At 36.7% G+C, this 18,298-nt stretch overlaps 1 long non-coding RNA gene across 1 annotated transcript in view; it reads left to right on the top strand.

Moving 5' to 3' along the window:
• LOC113459224 (uncharacterized) overlaps positions 1-18,298 on the top strand; it is a 310,290-nt gene that overhangs the window by 12,469 nt on the left and 279,523 nt on the right. Inside the window, exons 9-13 of the long non-coding RNA XR_012580874.1 lie at positions 9,044-9,135; positions 9,892-10,252; positions 15,134-15,222; positions 16,099-16,233; positions 18,031-18,048. This is a non-coding gene — a long non-coding RNA (uncharacterized LOC113459224). The remainder of the gene's footprint in view (positions 1-9,043; positions 9,136-9,891; positions 10,253-15,133; positions 15,223-16,098; positions 16,234-18,030; positions 18,049-18,298) is intronic.

The following is an 18,298-nucleotide window of genomic DNA, read 5'->3' as shown; positions in this document are numbered from 1 at the left end:
CAGCACTTTTTGTGAAGGACAGCTTGATCCTCTCTCTAGGCGAATAACAAAGGAAATGTAGAATAAAGATGCCACCTTGTGGGGGAGCTAAATGATGCAGTAGATGGTTCAAAATGTTTAACAAATAGATTCTATGTATTTGTGACTGGCTGCTAGAAATTGAGGTTGTTTTTTTTAACATTTAGATTTATTTTTTTAGTTTATGTTCGTGAATTTTTTTATGAAGTATCTAAGTAACAACAGTTGGACCATTCTGGAATAGGTGTTAAATGGCTGCTAAAAATCATGCTTGTAGTCAACAGATAATTTTGTCATCAAATTCAATGCATTGTTCCTAATGTATTAAAGCACAATTTTAATGCTGTCTTCCTGACCTGATTGACAAAAAAACCTCAAAAATCAAAAGCAAACAAACAAAGAAGCCCAACGCCAAAAAAAACCCCCCAAAATAACCAAACAAGAAAGGGAAGATTTTGCAGATATTCCCTGTATGAAAACAAAATGGTGATACATTCTGGTTCCTGTGCTGGAATTCTCAATAAATGCCAAGACTAACACATTACATGTGTTAATTTGTCATTCTTAACTGCATGCCATGGGATTTCTTGTAGCATTCAAAGAAATACCAGGTGTCTACAGACCTTGGTTTTGAATCACCTTTGCCTTGGGCAGGTTTATATAGAATGCTCTGGAATTTTAGGACTTTATTGCAGTGTTTTTTGACTCATTCAGTGGTAATGGCCTCTCCCAGCTGCTCTATATGGGAAACACAATTGAGAGAAATGGTACTGATACCTCTATTTTGTACATATTTTTGGAGATTCACTAATTTTGGATTTTGCTTTGGAAGATACATGTTTGCTGTGCATCCATGTTTCTTGCATAAGAACCTTATAAACTCTTCAGGGTCACTTAGGCTTGTTTGTGGCATTCTGAATCTTTGACGTGACATTGGTGTAAGAAACACTTTCTGCTTATTCAAGTTACTATGAGCACCATCATGTTCCTTTGGCTTTGGATTTATTTCTTCCTGGTTTGTCCGCAGGTTTCAGGAGGATTGTCAAGGTAACTGATGTAAATATCTTGGTAGGATTCTTCTTTTCCCTGAAATTTGGTTCAGATTAGGCAAAGGCAACTCCCTTTTTCATGGCCAATTGGATTAATGCAGGTGGGGGCTCTGCTGTGCAGCTGAGCAAGTCATTGCTGGCAATTAATTTCTCAACATCTGTCATCTCAGATTCATTTATAAAGGTATGGTTTTACTGTTAGCCAAGAGATAGAGATTTTATTTGGTAGCTGGAATGGTAGAGGAATTCCTGACACCTGGTCACAGCTCTGAAATCTGCTTCTTGCTGGTGTGCTGCCCCCGTGAGCTGCTGAGAAGGCTGTGGGACGCTGCAGTAGCACAGAGTGAGCTCTGCAGGCTCAGGGCTCTCCTGGGGGCTGAATAGTAGTGTGGTGGCTTTTCTTGGCTGATGTTGACCACAAGAGGTAAAAAATAAAATCTATTACAGCGCACTGTAAAATATTCCTAGCCTGAAGATGTCTTAGGCAGTTCTGTGTTATGCTCTGAGTTATCTGCATTGGGCACCCTTAGGAAATGATCAATGACATCAGAATCACCCAAGAAGTCAAGCAATAAGTGCCAGATGCAGATTAATTTTTGTGTATGGTTGTGCAAAACTTTTAAGCATGCCAAGCTTTTAATAACCCCATGCCCCATTATTTCAGTGGTGTTTATGTATATTTAAACACTAGTGCAAGAAATTAGCATCATGTTTGCTGGTTCAAAATCTATTCCTGTCTATTTCCAATGTCCTAAAAGAGTGCTTTTGATTTGAATGATTTTTTTTCTTCTATGGCAGCTGAGTATTCTGAACTTTGTGCCCTGCTCAGAAATTATAGGGTATACAGAAAACTATACCCTGAAAAAAAATTATACCCTGAAATACATTCAAACATTTAAAACTTATTATGTCTAGCAGAGACAGATTTAAGATTACTGAGGTTTCTGGTTGAAGTACTCCAAGCAGAAATCCATACTCCATTAGGTTCTGAAACATTATGTGACCTTAATTTTCCAGGTATTTTGCCCTTCAAGTTGAAGATAGTATTTTAATACTATTTAAGTCTCCTGAAGAGCCTTACAATATGATAGGCTTAAGTTGTGAAACATTTGAGCAAAATAAGAGATAAAAAAGTAATTTAGGATTTTGTATTTTTTAAAATGTGTAACAACATAAAGATATCCATCAAATGACACATTGAAATAGGTGATAAAATTTGCATATTTTTGGTGCATTTTCCAGTGAAATTATGTGTGCATGCAATCAACCATATTTCTTGTATGAGGGTCTTTCTTTGCCTTTGACTATTTTAGGCAGAGGCATTTCCAGTGATACGAACCTAGGGATTTGTCTTTTATGTTGTGGTGTACTTCACATAAAATTCTACCTGCAGAGCAGATGTAGGATGACATCTCAGGAGATGAAAGAGAATTTCAGAACTAAACTTACTTTGTGGGGAAAAAAAAGAAGAATTAGATTTAAAAAATGTCCTACAGAAAAAGTTAGGGGATAAATTTGTTTTCCTATTAGTAAATGCAGTGTTTTCTTTCAGCAATATTAAATAAAAGGAAATGAAAATTATCAGCAACTGGTGGTATACCCAGCTCCATGAGATGTTAGAAGTGTACCTAATAAATGACAGCAATGGCTTCTGATATTTTATCCCCTCTAACATAATCCTTGAGTGCTCCCATGGCTAAGCAGTATGACAGAGGCAAAATACATCAATGCCAAATACCTGGAAAAAGGAAAGAGTATGTAATTGACCTATAAGGGTGCTTATTCTGGGTGTGAAATTATATATTATTCATGTGTATATTTGTATATTTTTTAAGTATGTATCTTAATGGTTATCCTAAATTTTGGTGGTTTGGATTTTTTTTTCTGGTCTTACAATCATGTTTTATTCATATACGCCAGGAAAGTGTTAATGGCAGGGTTTTCTGTAACTGTGTACAACACTGGTTGTTATTATATTCAGTAACAACTTAGTGTAGGTTGTCTTACCTAAAGATTTTCATTAATTTGCCCAAAATGTTGTTGAATGGACCATCCTTTTGACAGGCCTGTGTGCTGGTAGCTGCCTAGCAGATTCTACTGTGTCACGATGTGGGTGTCAGCACTGAGACATTTTTCAGTCACAGCTTTAGGTTGGGCATTCTAGCTCCTGAGCACAGGAAGGAATGTAAAACATAACCCAGCAGGCAACCATTAATTGCATTTTGCTTGTCTGAGCTGCTGTTTGCCTGCTCCAGGCTGCCAAACACGGAGCTTTTCCCACGGATTTCGTTAGCTGTTGCCCAGTCCTGGGGGTTTTGCTGCCAATTTGGGATCCTTCTCTGGGAGCTGCAAGTGCAGTGGTTGGTGCTGGCTACTGAATTGGGTCTCAGTGGCTGGTCCAGTTTTGGTGAAGTCAGAATAAATTCCTTTTGCTGACAAGACTGCCAGTTCTGGTTTTTAAGCATTGCAGGCTGCCTTGGCACTTGGTGAGTGTGAACGTTCACCCTGTATTTCTGCCAAACAAGGAGTAGGACAACTGTGAGTGCAGAAAGGCAGCCAGGAATCTTGAATCAGAGCTGTGAAAAATGATGTCCCCTTTAGTCTGTGCTTCTGGGTTTTATTTTGCCAAAAACTGCAAACTTGACCTCTGATTTGCTAAATTTTACTAACTAGCAACTGCAAGCAGTCTAAAAAAGGCTGTTTCAAATGATTCAAGATTGTATATTTGTTGATTTTTTTTTTTGTTTCATCTAGAAAGCTGTGAAGTTTTGTGTCTACTTTACTGGGAGTAATTAGCCCAGCACTCTGAAATGCACAGAGTGAGGGGAGGAAGTTAGAAAGATTGTGGAAAGGAAAATGCCATCAGAATACGAAAAGGTTAAAAACTTATAAAAATTTCCAATGCTGGTGGGGTTAAAGAAAGATCTTTGTCAGATTTCTAGAAGTACCGAGTATACACCATAACACATCCACTTACTACTTTGAGTTTTCTTGAGTCATAATTTTTGTAATCCCATTAGTCCTTATTGAATGAACAAGCTTCAATCTGATGCTGGAAGGATGAATCAATTTATATCTTTCAATTTATACCTTGCTCTTAAAAAGAACTAAATAAACGTGTGGCCTCTTGTTTCTGTTATTTGCACAATCTCTTCACAGTGTTATGTCACTTGTAATTGTAATCTTGTAATCTCTGTGGTTCTGCATGGCAAACACTCTCTGGCCTTCTCAAACAAAATCCAGTTTTCCTGTTCTCCACATTCCAATCACAGATAAAAATGTTTTATCTCATAAAATATTGGGCAAGAGTGTTTCTATCTATCATTTTATAAGAGAAGAACAAAACTAAGCTTTATCTTTGAAGAAACAACATGATCTTGTCCTTTTAATAGAAAGAAGAGATTCTTTGCCTGTGAAAATTAAATCCTCCACAGTTTGTAGTTGCTTTTAAAACTCCTTAGCCTGACAGTGAAATTGTGCAATCTGATAATAGCATGCCTGAGGCTTGTTGTGATTTTTTGGGCAGTAGTATTAGCAGATGCTGTGCTCTGTTGATTTTAGTCACTTAGGGTTTCATCCTGATTCCACTGACCTGAGTGTAAATGTAGTGTGATTACTCTGACTTCACTGGAATTACCATACAGAATTTGGGGTAACTGAAAATCACATTTATTTAATCACACTTGTAGTTCTGCCGTGGGCTTTTCAGAAGTCACTAAAGAAAGAAAGGCACAGGTGACTTTTCTCATCTCTTTGTGACAGCTTTCTTAATTCAAAGAGTGTTTGCTGCTGACCAATTGTTAGAATTGCCTTGTATCTGTCTGTGTGTTTGTACTGATGACTCAAGGTCTCTGTGCTAATGCACACACTGGGTGACTTTCCCTTGTCTTACAGCCAGTTTGAGTTGCTTTAAGATTCCTGTGCCTTGTCACTAGAATTTCTCTTTATTCATGAACCTTCTCACTGACTTTACAGGCAGTTTGATATGAATATATTTGAGTGTCTGTGGTGGGATGCAGTAATTTGACATGCTCTAGAAGTGGTAAGTGGTTGGCGTTGGTAGGTGGCCATAAATAAAAACTAGTGAAATGTAGGATCTAATCCCACAGTCATTTTTCCCCCTCTGATGCTGTCAATGGGAGATCTGTCTTTGTAATAGGGACTAAGTCATCAGGATTGTACAGAACAGAAATTTTAACTTGTTCACAGCAGATTTTATAGCACAGATGTCTTCAGTGGCACAGATGTGAATGTTTCCATTTAGTGAAGGCTTTTTCTTAACTCTGGAGGCTTTTCAGACTGACAAACCAAACTCTCCACAGCAGACCCTTCAGGTTTTTTTCTTATAATATAATAAGGGTAGTTAGTTTAATGCCGAGCCTCATGTACTTTTTTCCTCCTTTATTTTACTGACCAAAGAAATTTAATGGGAATCTTGTGCCCCTTTGTTTCTCGTGGTTCTCAAAATCTTCCATTTCAGTATTTTAAAACTCCAAGTAAAAGATGCAAATGGATGAAGTTGTTAGAGATATCTGTGTTAATAACTACTGACTGCTACTCATAACTGGTGATTAAGTAGTAACCAGTTTATTATTATAATCCCTGATAATAAACTGGTTCACTATATCTTTTATGCATCCTCGGGGTAATTTAGGGATAACACAGAAATGCTGAACAAAATCAAGAGGAGAAAAAAAGGGAGGAGAATGAAAGATGTTTCTGAGCTGTTTTTTTCCTGGTACAAGGAGACACGTGTGAAAGCAGGATTTTAGCTGTGTCCAGGCTTGGAGGATCTGCAACACACAGAGAGGAAGGTCACCCTTGTCTTCTGCCTCCTTTCCTTTGTGATTCTGATCTCAGTGGCCACAGAAGAAAGGAAATGTGTTGTTCTAGGAGACAATGTCTCCAGAAGTGTCTGACTAAGCCATGGCTTTCTCTTGGCTTGGACTGCCAAGTTTTGTTCTGGTTTTGTCACTGAGGACGGGGCTGACCCAGAACTCCAGTGATTCTGTTCCCTGCTCAGGTAAAATCTGATGCAGCTGTTAAAGGGCTGTGGTGCTGCATGGGACACATCTGTCTCTGGGAATCTCTAGGAAAGAGTTCATGTGCTTTTTAGGAATTCCTAGCCTGCTTTCTAGGAATTTACCTCTCAGCTTTCCAGGCATTTGCACTGTGTTTTCTAGGAAATGCCAGCTTCTGCTTTCTACTTACATTTCCTCATCATTTTCCATTATTTCCTTGTGTTCTTTTGTGGTTTTGGTTTTTTTTCCCCCTTTGCTGCATCATGATAATTTACCCTCAATTTACAGGAATTGCTTATGTGCCTTCTGGAAATTTCCTCTTTCATTTCTAGCAATTTATCTCTGGTTTTCAGTAATTCTCCGTGTCTGCTGGTTATGAATTTAACATCCCATATTTTGTGAATTTTCTTTGTGCTCTCTGAGGAATCTCCCCTCTAGACACGTAGCCTCCACAGATTTTTGCTCTGTGCTTTGTAAGAATTTACTTTGCATGTTCTAGAAAATTTTCCTTGTGCATTCAAGGAATTTCTCTCTGCCTTCTAAAAATTTTCTCTGTGCTGCCTAAATTTTTCTCCTGCAAATTCAAGTAATTTCCCCTATGCTTTCTAAGACATTCTATATGAGTTTTGTAGAAATTTTACACAGGTTTTTGAGGAAGAAACCCTTTTCTTTCTAAGAATTTCTCACGGCTTCCTTGGATTTCACCTACCAATTTCTGGCAATTATATCCTTTTCATTTAAACTGAGGGTACAAACATACTACTTACAAATGGTTATGTATTAATTTATTAACTAGTAGAATCAACTATTTATATGGTTTATATCCCAGGCTTTTTGTGTTGACCCTTTACTTTATGCAATCTAGATTGAGGTCCTGGCCCTGTTTTTTCTTTTCTAGGTGCTGCTCTTTTGTAAGTAAAATTGTAGGATGAAGCCTCAGTGTGCATTCACAGCTCTTGCAGTACTTGTCTTCCTGTACCAATCATTTGCCATGTAATAATATTTTAGAATGTTAATTGTGATAAATGACGTTATCTTAATTTAACAGATAAGGAAAATTGTAGCAGGAGGATGGTGTAACTTCTCAGCTCCCAGAGGATCTTAGAGAAGATTTAATTTCTATCTCAATTTAGAAGCAGATATGCCAAGAGTAGAAGGGAAGAATCAGTAAGGGTTGAACCCCAGCTTTCTGCTTTGCTTTGGTTTTTTTAATCAAGTTCAGGTATTGCAGATGCTAAAAATCATGGAGGAGTTGAAACAAAATAAGATCTAGAATCTTAGTTTCTAATATATTGGCTACATAGCTCCCACCTTCCAACACCAGAAAGTTCAAAGTGGGAACTCCTCGTTCCCAGTATTTATCCCTGATGGATGCTGTGTCTCTTGGCATGTCCGCCTTGACCAGCAACAACTACACACATCAATGTGAGCCCTCAGTTTCTTGGATCCCTCACAGCTTTAACTTTGGTCAAAAGCACCAACAAATACCTGTGGGTTGGGAAAAAAAACAACTTCAAATTGCTCTTTGGTCACATTGTCAAAGGAAAGGAAAAGAAAGCAGAGTGTACATGTAACAGGGAAATGCCTCTAGGTGCTGAAAGCTGTCACATAACAATTCCTCCTCTCTTTCCCTGTTTGTGTCACTGGTATTAAAAAGAGACAGGTATTAATGTGCTCCTCCTGTACAACTTTAAGTTGTATAAAATGTGCTTTTGTCATAGTTACCTCAAGTGGTTAAGGCAGATCATTCACAGCTGGAGTGTTTGAGATTTCTATCTATGCATGGGGCAGCCTGCCACATCATTTGCTCATTCTTTAATTGGTTAATTAAATATGTTATAGCTTCTAGTTTCAGAGATTAATAAAAGCTTGCAAAATAATCTGGTGGGCACACAGAGAGGGGGTAGGCTTTGCCTGGTGTCTTGCCCTATGGTTCTGACACCCACAAGGGTCTGAGAAAGACCACATGACTCTCATGAGGGAATTAAAACATCATGAATAGAAAATCTTAATCAAAAGCTAACGTAAAATTGGTATTTTTCTTTTTTCTTTTTTTTTTTTTTTAATATTGGCAGTAATCTGGATTAAAAGACTAATAGGTCCCTCCCTGATTATTGCTTTGTTGATTTATTTATTTTGAACCTATAGTATTTTCTTGTGCCTAGACAAAGGATTTACAAAGGTGCTTGTGAAAAAGTTATTTCTCCTTTTTCTTGAATTGTCATATTGAAAATATTAAAGAGAAAAACCCATATTCTTTATTGATTTATCAACAGAAGACTTGACTTCAGTCAGAATTTTTTAATACAAAAATTTTGTTCAGAGCAAAATGCAAGATAAATTCAGGATTTTAGCCGTTTCCTAATGTTTCAGAACATCTTCAAGAGGACAAAAAGATTTCTACATATCATTAAGCTTATCTCTTTTTTTTGTGTTAGTTATCACATTTTTTCCCTGATACATTTTGGAGAATCAAGAACTTAATAACTTTATCATATTACAGTTAAAAAATTCTTAGATAGGAGAATAGTAAGAGTATTAATATTGTCAGAGACTTAAATATGGAAATAGGGTATTAATCACGTTTCATGTAAATTGCAAAATGTAGACTATTGAGTGAGATTAGAAGTTATCTCATGATAAAAGCACTCTATCAGAAAAGAACATTCTCTTAAGTAGTTTTTGTCTCCATGTAAGTATTTTGTACTATTGTTTTCTAATAAGTCATCTGTCATTCAAATAGAAAAGTCCTAGGTCTGGGAAACAAGGGGCTAGGATGGAGCCAAAGGGCTTAAGGATGTTCAAATGATATCTGAGATTATCTCTGAGGTGCATCAGAGGCAATGGAGCAGAGGAGATTTTGCAGGATGCCAGCTGAAAACCTGCTCCTTGTTTTCTGTGGGAATGCAGGCTGTGCGCTCTCAGCTCAAGCCAATGCTCTCCATTTTCTTGTAGCTTGGATCCTTCTTTGAGCTCACTGATGTCTCCCTGTGTCTGTAACGCCAATACCCTCGTGTCTCCAGAGACTGAGGCCCCCTTTGCCAGAGGTGAGCAGGGCTGCTCTTGTCGCTGCTTGGGGCAGCAGCTCCTCAGTGTGGGGAGCAGGCACTTGCTGAGGGATGCTCCCAAATTTCAGCACTATGATCCCTGTCCTGCAGCCAGCTGGAGGCAGTTTCCTGTGCCTCACTTGCAGCAGCCATTTGCAATGGTAGAATGAGTCTCTTTTATATAGGTGGGGTAACTTGATGGTATTCCAAGAGTTAAAGGCTTGTAAATCCCCCAAAACTTGCAAGGGTTGCTTCTTCTCTGTTGTCTGCTGTGGAGGAGCTGAGCTCTGGCTTTCTTGCCTGAAAATGTTTATCTAAACTTTCCTCCTTTGGTGCATTTTAACTCCTTCTGAGCCTTTTTGTGCAGCTTCTTATTTGAGAAAAGTAGACTTTACACAAAGAATCACCTGCAAATCAGCTTTCCAGGGGAATTGCAAGAGTACCCAAATATCCTTGCTTTTGTTATCCCTGTTTTGGCAGCACTGCTGAAGGACGTCCTCACATGATGCCAGTTAGAAGCAAAAGCTCATTTTTATTGGATGCTCCAGATCAACAGCTTCCCAGGTTTATTGAAGTATATTGAAATCCTCTGAAAATGTGTTGTATACCATTTGCTTTGAAGGAAGAATCTATTATAGTTTTGTACTGTCTGGTGGAAAAAAATGTTTGCTTTTTCCATTTCTGAATGCACCCAGAGATTCTGTAGCTAAAAAAGCTGAAGTATCATTTTTGACTGTGTGTTTTTTGTTTTTGCAGATCTGCTGTCCAAACCAGCATGCTGTGTTATGCCAATCCAGTGCCTTGTCAGCATGGCAGACAGCTGTAGTTAGAATACAAGGCTTTTGTGTTCCACCCACCCCCTCATCTCTCAGGTTTTATTCCACTTCTTTGAGCAGTGGACACATTCTTGCCAGTCTCAGTGTTTTAATTTAATTTGGGCACAGACTATATAAAATTGAACAGATGTCTGAAAGCAGTGGAGAGAAGACCATAAAATGAAACACGTGCTCAGCTCCATTTGAAACAAGCAATGCTGTATTTTTTTTGTCCCCATTGCCACAAAAGTCACACATGACTTGGAGGTGTGTGACAAGAGGATCCAACAGGGGAAGAGGAGGTAAGGAGACTGGAATTGGACCTAATTTTCTTTCCTATGTATTTTTGAGGTGTGTTTTCAAGACTGGGTGTTTCTTCATCTTCTACAGTTACCAGCACTCATTTCTCTAAAGTAAAGATTATATTTCCCAAGAAATTTAAAAAAATATTAGTAACAAACCCAGTAAAATCTCTTCCACAAAAAAATATTTTTCAACTCTTTCCCCTGAAAGATAACTTGACTTTATTTCAATGGGAATGGGCATGCAAGGTGCTGGTTTCCAAGAAATTCCTGGAAACACAGGGTGGTAGTTCCATCCAGTAGGCAAGCCAGAAATTCCATAGCACAAAATTTCACTGCCTAAAATAATCTATTAATCAGAAGATAAGTTGAACAAATTAACCTGAAATACTGACCTTTAAAAAGTGCTTTATTTTTGAATTCATTTAACAGTATTTTTTAACCTTAAGGTAATGTAAAAAATAAGATTAATTACATAATTTTTTGAAAAGTTGTCATGGTTGTGACATGACAGTGATATTCATAAGTGATGTCATTCCTTAAGATTGAGCCAATTTTTTGCAGAAGGTTTGTCTGCATAAATGTCTTCAGTAGACATATTTTCTTATCCCCGTCTAAACTGAAGAAATTCATGCTCTAAAGGACTTATTAATCCTACAAATAGCCTAACAAACATTAGATTAAGTTTACAGGCTTTAAAGGTGTTGTGTTTTGAAAACAAAGTTTTTGTTTTAGAATTCAAACTTTGCATGTGATGGACAATTCTCTGGTTTTCCTCCCACCCACTTGCACCTTGATGTCTTTCAGTTCTGGTACCCTTGAGATGTAGAAAAATGTGTAAATGGTAATACCATTATGAAGGTGATAGGTGAAAAAATTGAGACTGAAGCTGGATTTGAAGTTGATTGTCTTTAATTTCTCAGTAGTTCACTGTCATTGATGTACAGTCTATTTTCTTATCATCCTTGCAGTAGTTAATATTGATGGAGACATATTTATCCTGTATCATAATCTTCTCTTTCATACTGAAGACTTTAAAATTGTTCAGTTGAAGACTTTAAAAGCTTTTGTTGGAGGAGTTTGTTACATGTGCATCTGAAAAGAAAATTGAAAAAAGCACTGAAATTTCAGAATTAAATGCATCATCTTGGAAAGCAACATAAATGGTTCCAGTATCCAGCAGACTTCTACATATGCATCTCTTTATATTCATATACATGGTTATAAAGTAACTACCAGCCTAACTTAGAATATCTGAATATGCAACCAATTATTTGCCTTTGTGTTGCAGTAGTGTTGCAGTAGTGTTGGTCACTACTGCAAAAGCAGTGTCAAATTGTATTGGACAGTCAGCCCTAGCAATTGAAAATGTCACATCTCTCTAGATGCGTTACTGACATCTAAACACCATCCACTTTTAGATCTCCCAGAAGTTTTATGAAAATGCATGAGAAAGTTTCCTTAAATGGCACTGTTTTCAAAGAAAATATGCTTGGGAGGCCATGGGTTTTTTTCAGTATTACATTCAGGAACAGCCACTTCATTAAGAACAGTTTTTAATATGTACCTTCTCAGTTATGGGCAGTTTTTGCAATTCCCAAGCCAGAGGCATCATGGAAGGTGGCTTTGTTTCTTGTTTGTTTGTTTTTTTTTTTTTTTTTGTTTTGTTTTATTTACCAATAGCATTTACCCAGTGACTACCGACTCTGTCTAGTTTGCTGGAGAGCACCTGTGGAATTTCTGGAAATCAGTAGGAAAATGCATGGAAAGCAGCTGGGAAACGGGGAAGACACTGAGAAATTTTCTAGGAAGAACTTAGTAAATTCCTGAAATTTGGGACATAATTCCTAGAAAACAGAGGGAGGTTTTCCAAAAAAAACACATGGGGGAAGTTACCTGCAGAGAAAGGGGAAATTTCCTGAAAAACCAAGTGATACAGCCTAGAAAGTGAAAGGTAGAAAAAGGAGGAGAGCAGCCAAAGTGAATACTTTCAACAACACACTTAAGATTTCTAGGAAGCTGGCTGTGGATTCCCCAAAAGCACACAAGGAAGTCTTATAAAGCAAAGGGGGAATTCCTAAAAATCTTGTGCAAAGTTGTGGGCATGAGAAAAATTGTGGCAAGTGTGGAATATGTGGAAAATTTCCCAGAAAGCTGGAGATATTCCTTGAAGGCAGTGGAATGATCTCCTGCAAAGAATGAGGTAAATTCCTATAGTTTGGGGTGTGGATGGGCACTCCTAGAAAGCAGAAGGAGAATTTTCCAGCAATCATGTGGGAATTTGATGGAAAACAGAGAGGAATTCCAGGCAGTGACAGGTGGCAACTCGTGATACTTTTCAAAGTGAAGCAGAAAACTTGTACCAAACTCTGCAAGCTGCTGATCCCAAGCCTTACAGCAAATATGCATGAAGGCTAAAACATATTGAGTAAAAAATACTGCAAATATTTCTGTTGGAAAAATCAGATTGCTTCTCTGATAGTGAAAACATTTTTTGAACATATGATTGCAAGGTTCAGATTAGTTTATATTAATGGATAATCAATATAGTAAGTTTTTTAATAGTAGGTTTTATGATTGTCTGTTTTTTGATGGAATTCATCCATTTGGAAGGAAACTAGAAGGTGGCAGCCTTGGGGTGATAACTGAAGTGAAACACAAGACTGTCAAGAAATAAGACATTAAAAAAACTTCAGGAAAAGAGTAAGGTAGATGTGTGATATTCTTTAACTTATTCCTAGCTCTCTTACTATCTGATGATTCTCCTCTTTCAATATCTGTTTGAGCTCCAAGTCATTTTAGATACAGGATTTCTCTTTTCAGTAATGGAGATGTTAATTCTAATTTTTCAGGTAGTTCTTTGTTGTCTCATTCATTGCCCCTGTGGCAGAAACCTAAAGCAGCATAAGTTTTGAAAATATTCAAACTCTTCTGTCAATCTATGTAATTGGGGGTTCTTATTCTTTCATGAAAAAATAATTGAGAATATATTTGCATATTAGATTGCAAAGTAACCAAATATCTTCGAAGGATATAAGCAACTGTTTCTTACGTATTTATTTGAGTTTTTATCAATAAAGTAAGATAAAAATAAGGAACAAAAATAGTGTTCCATTCATAAATCAGTATGAATACCACAGTGAAAATTTTTACCTAAAGTTTTGTGGCTGACCTGACAGATAAGATTTCAGGACTTTACAATGGCAGCAGGTATTATAAATACTGCAGTAGGATGTGTAAAACAATAGTTGCTGTTAGCTGCATGTGTCGAATTTTTTTCTTGGGATATTGAATTGTTTGGAAGTTTTATTTGATTAAAGTATTACAGTTTTAATTCCTAGTTGCTGAAAAGTTACATTTTACTTTGTTTCAAGGGTTGGTAATCAGGCTTTCTAAAAGCCATTTTTAAAGCATTAAATGGAAGAGGCTTTAAGCTAAATCCATACTTAGCCCTTGATTTAAAATCACTGTATTTTTGTGCATTGTAAAAATGCATATGTTTTGAAAGCTTGAGGGTTTGTTGTAGTAAACACAATACTGATGATATTTGTGGCTGGTCAATTGTCCTTTGCCCTCTGTCCATAAAACACTAAGTGCATTGGGGTTCTAGGTCATCACTACAGCTGCAGCATTGCAATTAATTATATATTGTTATTACATTAGAAAAAACTGAGCTCAGAGAGAACAAAATCATTACATTCTCCCTTTTATTAATATTAGCAGACATAGCTTGTAATGGAGCTGTGTGAGAATGGAGAACTTAAAAAAATGCTGTGTGGTAAAGGGCATTTTGCAGAAAATGAGACAGGACACATCATTCAAAGCCTTGCTTCAGCAATAACGTTTCTGCACAAAAACTATAATTACATTCCTCTGTTTCTCCCATATGTTCATTGATTTTGAGTGTTCATACATTTAAAAACAGTTACTGATTGATATTTTATCTATTATTTATTTCATAGGATAAAAATAATCCAGTAAAGAAGAAGTAAAATATGCTACATGAATGCATTTTTAGAACTTTATTTTTCTTACAGATGCAATATGTGCTGCCATTTTCTTTTACTTCTCTTTCTGCACCAACTGTAGTAATAACTGTGTTATTATTTCTTAGCTTGCAACTGCTTTGCATTATAACTTTTACTTAGTTCAGTTGCTATATGCACAGTGTATTACAGGAGGTAAAAAACCAGAAGTGGATTGCTCCTGATACCTCCTCACAGCACATGTTACATTTAAGGTTTAGTGACCATCAGCATTTTCATCCACCACACAGAACCACTGCAATTCTGCACAGTCCACAACAGAATTAACCTATCCAGTCAAAACTTTAGATTTTGTAGATGGTGAAGGACTTGGAATTCTTGAAATTTTTAGCAAAGAAATGATTAAACTCTTTGTTACAATGTAGTGCTTTTAGGGACCCTTCCTTTACCTCATCTTCCAGAGATCTATATGGCATTATGGAATGATGCCTTTTATGAGACCTTGTTTCTTCTGGGCCCTCATCAAAACAGCAAAAATCTTGACTGGTTTGGTATGTAAAAATGAATTTCAGGTATGAAAATATGGGCAAATTTGGTAAATACACAAGATACACTCTAATTTTTTTGCTGGATGATCTGATTTTAACAGACCCAAACCATTATGTACTTTTGCCTTTCTTACAGAATTGTGGTGAGGAATGATATTTCAAAATTTGAAATTCTTATATGACATTCTGGAAGAAGTGAGGAAGATCGTTTTTGTTAGCCTTTCACTAGTTTAGAATAAAATGCATGGGAATTGCTCATAGGAATTAATCAAAAGACTCTAAAATGTTTCTGTCAGAATATATTCACTGTAACTGATAGTATTTTATTTCTTACTCTCTCTTGGCAGGGATTTTTTGCAGAGATCTAAAAGTGGAAAACATTTTTGTTAAAAGCAGTGACATCAATGAAGTAAATTAAGTGGAATTAAACATAAAGGTAAGATGAAAATTGTAGCAGTTCAGCTTCAAGAACCATTTTTAATATCCAGGTATTACTGGGAGACCTGACTTTGATACCTATTAGTAGGTTTTGAAATGAGTTACTAAATGGTGTTATTATGGAAAAAAATCATTTGGAAGCTAAGAGCCACTGAAAAGAGTTGAAAAGAGTATTTTTTTAAATGGTAAGCACACTTCTTGGTCAATTAAAAAAAAATCCTTTAAGTAACCATACCTTGTTCATGCAGATCTACATTTGCATAGTCCCAAGCCATTAGTTACAGGAAGCCAGCAGATGCTGTGAGATGTAATTAATATTTAAATTAGGAATGTTTTCAATTTAGAGTAAATCTGTTAGTAATACAGAAAAAAAGATATTTAAACCATGTCTTGATTGAAATACAAGTATATTATGGGATTCTTTTGATATTAATAAGTATTTGCTATCTAAACACATTGTTCCATATGCTTACATATTCTTTTGTATTGAAGAAAATAGTCTTTGATGTTTTATAGGTCATGAGTTAATTGTGCATCACTAATTTCCTATTTTAGTAGTAGTTAGTGTTGAAATGTAGACATCATCTTGTACAACTGAATTGTTGGATCAGAAATTTACTGTCTGGGATAGAAGACTCCAGGATGGAGAAGCATTTTAGACACTGAAGTGGACAACTCAGTAATTTATAATGGATAAATCCAGACTGCAAAACTGTTTTTTGTTTCTTAGATCTGTGTATTTTTATATAATCTCATGGTCATTTTAAGAAACATCCTTGTGTATTTCTCTGTACCCTTCAGTTTGGGGCAGTGTGTGCCTTTCTTTCTGAAAGAAGGTAGGTAAGGCATTGATAAATTTCTGTCTTTTCCACAGGTTTTCCATCCTTTCAGTCAACTCACCTTTTCCATCAATAGCAACCACCATGGCCAGCTGTTCTTTTTCATGGCCTTGCTTTATGTACCCATTTGGAACAGCAACTAGCACACTCTGTCATCTCTCCTGCAAGGTGCAAGTACCTTTTCTATGTTCCATCCTGTGAATGATGTCAGATCTTTCCTCACTTTGCTTGTTCCTCTCATTTTAGAGGAGAATAACTCCTGAGTGACTTTAATGGGAGAAGTGGAAAACACAGAACCAAGTCCCAAAGCTGGTGTGGCCAGCAGCAATTAAAGTGACTACAGGAAAGGAAAGGTCCATCACATAACGTGAGATTAAAAAAAACCCCAACTAAAACCAACATTTAAGTACTTTAGACTTTCAGGCTTGAGACAGCTAATGTTACATGTCAGGCTAAGGTTCACACCCTCCTATTTTTGGCTGTGAGAGTCTTCCTGGATTTTTATGATCTGGTTTTGGGCAGGATATGCAGACAGAAAGATGGGACAAATCCAGACATGGCTTGCTCCTGTGAAAGAGGTTCTTCCATACAGCCCACTAGTACATGGCACAGGTGCATACTGGCATGGGGCTGAGATGAAATTTTGTTAATATGTACAGAAATACCTTCTTTTTCCAGCCACCTCTCAGTATCAGGACATTTCTTCCTGAACTCACTGATGTCTTCAGATATATGTATGTATTGTCTCATGGACTTTGATATGAAAAGTATAACATATAAAAGTATGCTGAAGAATTTGACTTCTCCATGTATTACACTTGAATAAGGCTTTACAAACAAGATAAAACCCTATCTTGTTTTTTAAAAAATAGCATTTTTTCTCACCTTTTGAAATATCCTCTTCCTGGACAATTGACAAGTAGTACCTTTTTGGTTAAGACTTCTTTTAACTCTGTATCACTCTGGTGGTAATCTCTCTCTGGTGACTTAGAGCTAATTCGTGACTTCTGACATGCTGAAGAAAAATATAAGAATCTCCAGCTAAACAGTGGGAATAAACAATAACCAATTTTTTAGACAATTTCTATCCCAAAAATGTGACTACCCCAGAGTATGGGACTGATTCATATTTGATGGTGAAATGAAAGTTGAAAAACCCCCAACACCACAAAAGCAGGTAATGATGATGTAGCCTGCCCAATTTACATGCCTTTCAGGGCTTTTCCCTTGTCTGTTTAGACAATGAAAACTTTGCAGTCCATAACATAAAGATTTGTAACCTTTTCTGATTTATACTGCATGCTATAACATACTTCACTCCTTATTCAACATAGCATTCATTTTTAAAATTCTGTGCAGTTGTTTCCTCAACAGTTTATACCAGCAAATTTCACAGCTTGCTCATTACAAATGGAAGCAAAAAAGAAATCCTTTTATAGGGAAGATAATTAGTACTTCCAACATTCTGATTTATTAAATACTAGTAGCATTATATATTCTTTAAGTGAGGGGGCTGTACAGGATAGTTTCCAATTTACCAATCATGACAGAAACATAGTCTCACCACTGCAAGGGGCCTTGAGTTGTTTGATTTATTTCTCTGTCCAAAGGAAGAAGCAGCTGTACTGAGGTAATTTCTGATGAATATTTGTGCAAAGTGTACTTAAAGACCTCCAGTAATGGAGACTCCATAATCTTCCCAGCCACTCTATACTGATGCTTCATTATCCTCCTAGAAATTTTTCCTGCTGTCTGCCCTGAACCTTCAATTTGACAATCAGCTTAAACTTATACCTGCAGGCCATGATCTAATCACTTTTTTCATTATAAAGTTTCAGTTAACTCACCTGCAGCCACGTAATTGCTCTTGCTGACCTAAGGGAGTTGGTGGAATCCTGTGCATGGGAAAAGGAAAAGGGTGCAACTGCAATTCACATTTTCAGACTATTATTTCCTCCCCCATCCAGCACAGATATCAAGAACAGGTAGGCATCCTCCTATTGCCAGCAATCTGTTATTTCACTCGGTCTCTTATTCCTTAAAGAGGACAGACAATTGCAAAACATGCCTTGACACAGCCTCCCACTTTGACAACTAACAAGTTACACTTCTTTTCTGAGAAGCATTTTTTTTGGACCTGTGCATTGCTCCTGTGATATTTTAATGTATTAAATTATTACATGAAACACAATAATTTGGATTGCAAAATAATTTAATGGAAACAGTATCAAAATC

Source organism: Zonotrichia albicollis, chromosome 6 (assembly GCF_047830755.1).
Source record: "Zonotrichia albicollis isolate bZonAlb1 chromosome 6, bZonAlb1.hap1, whole genome shotgun sequence".
Classification (NCBI taxonomy): domain Eukaryota; kingdom Metazoa; phylum Chordata; class Aves; order Passeriformes; family Passerellidae; genus Zonotrichia; species Zonotrichia albicollis.
This window is presented reverse-complemented; position numbering and strand designations above follow the sequence as displayed.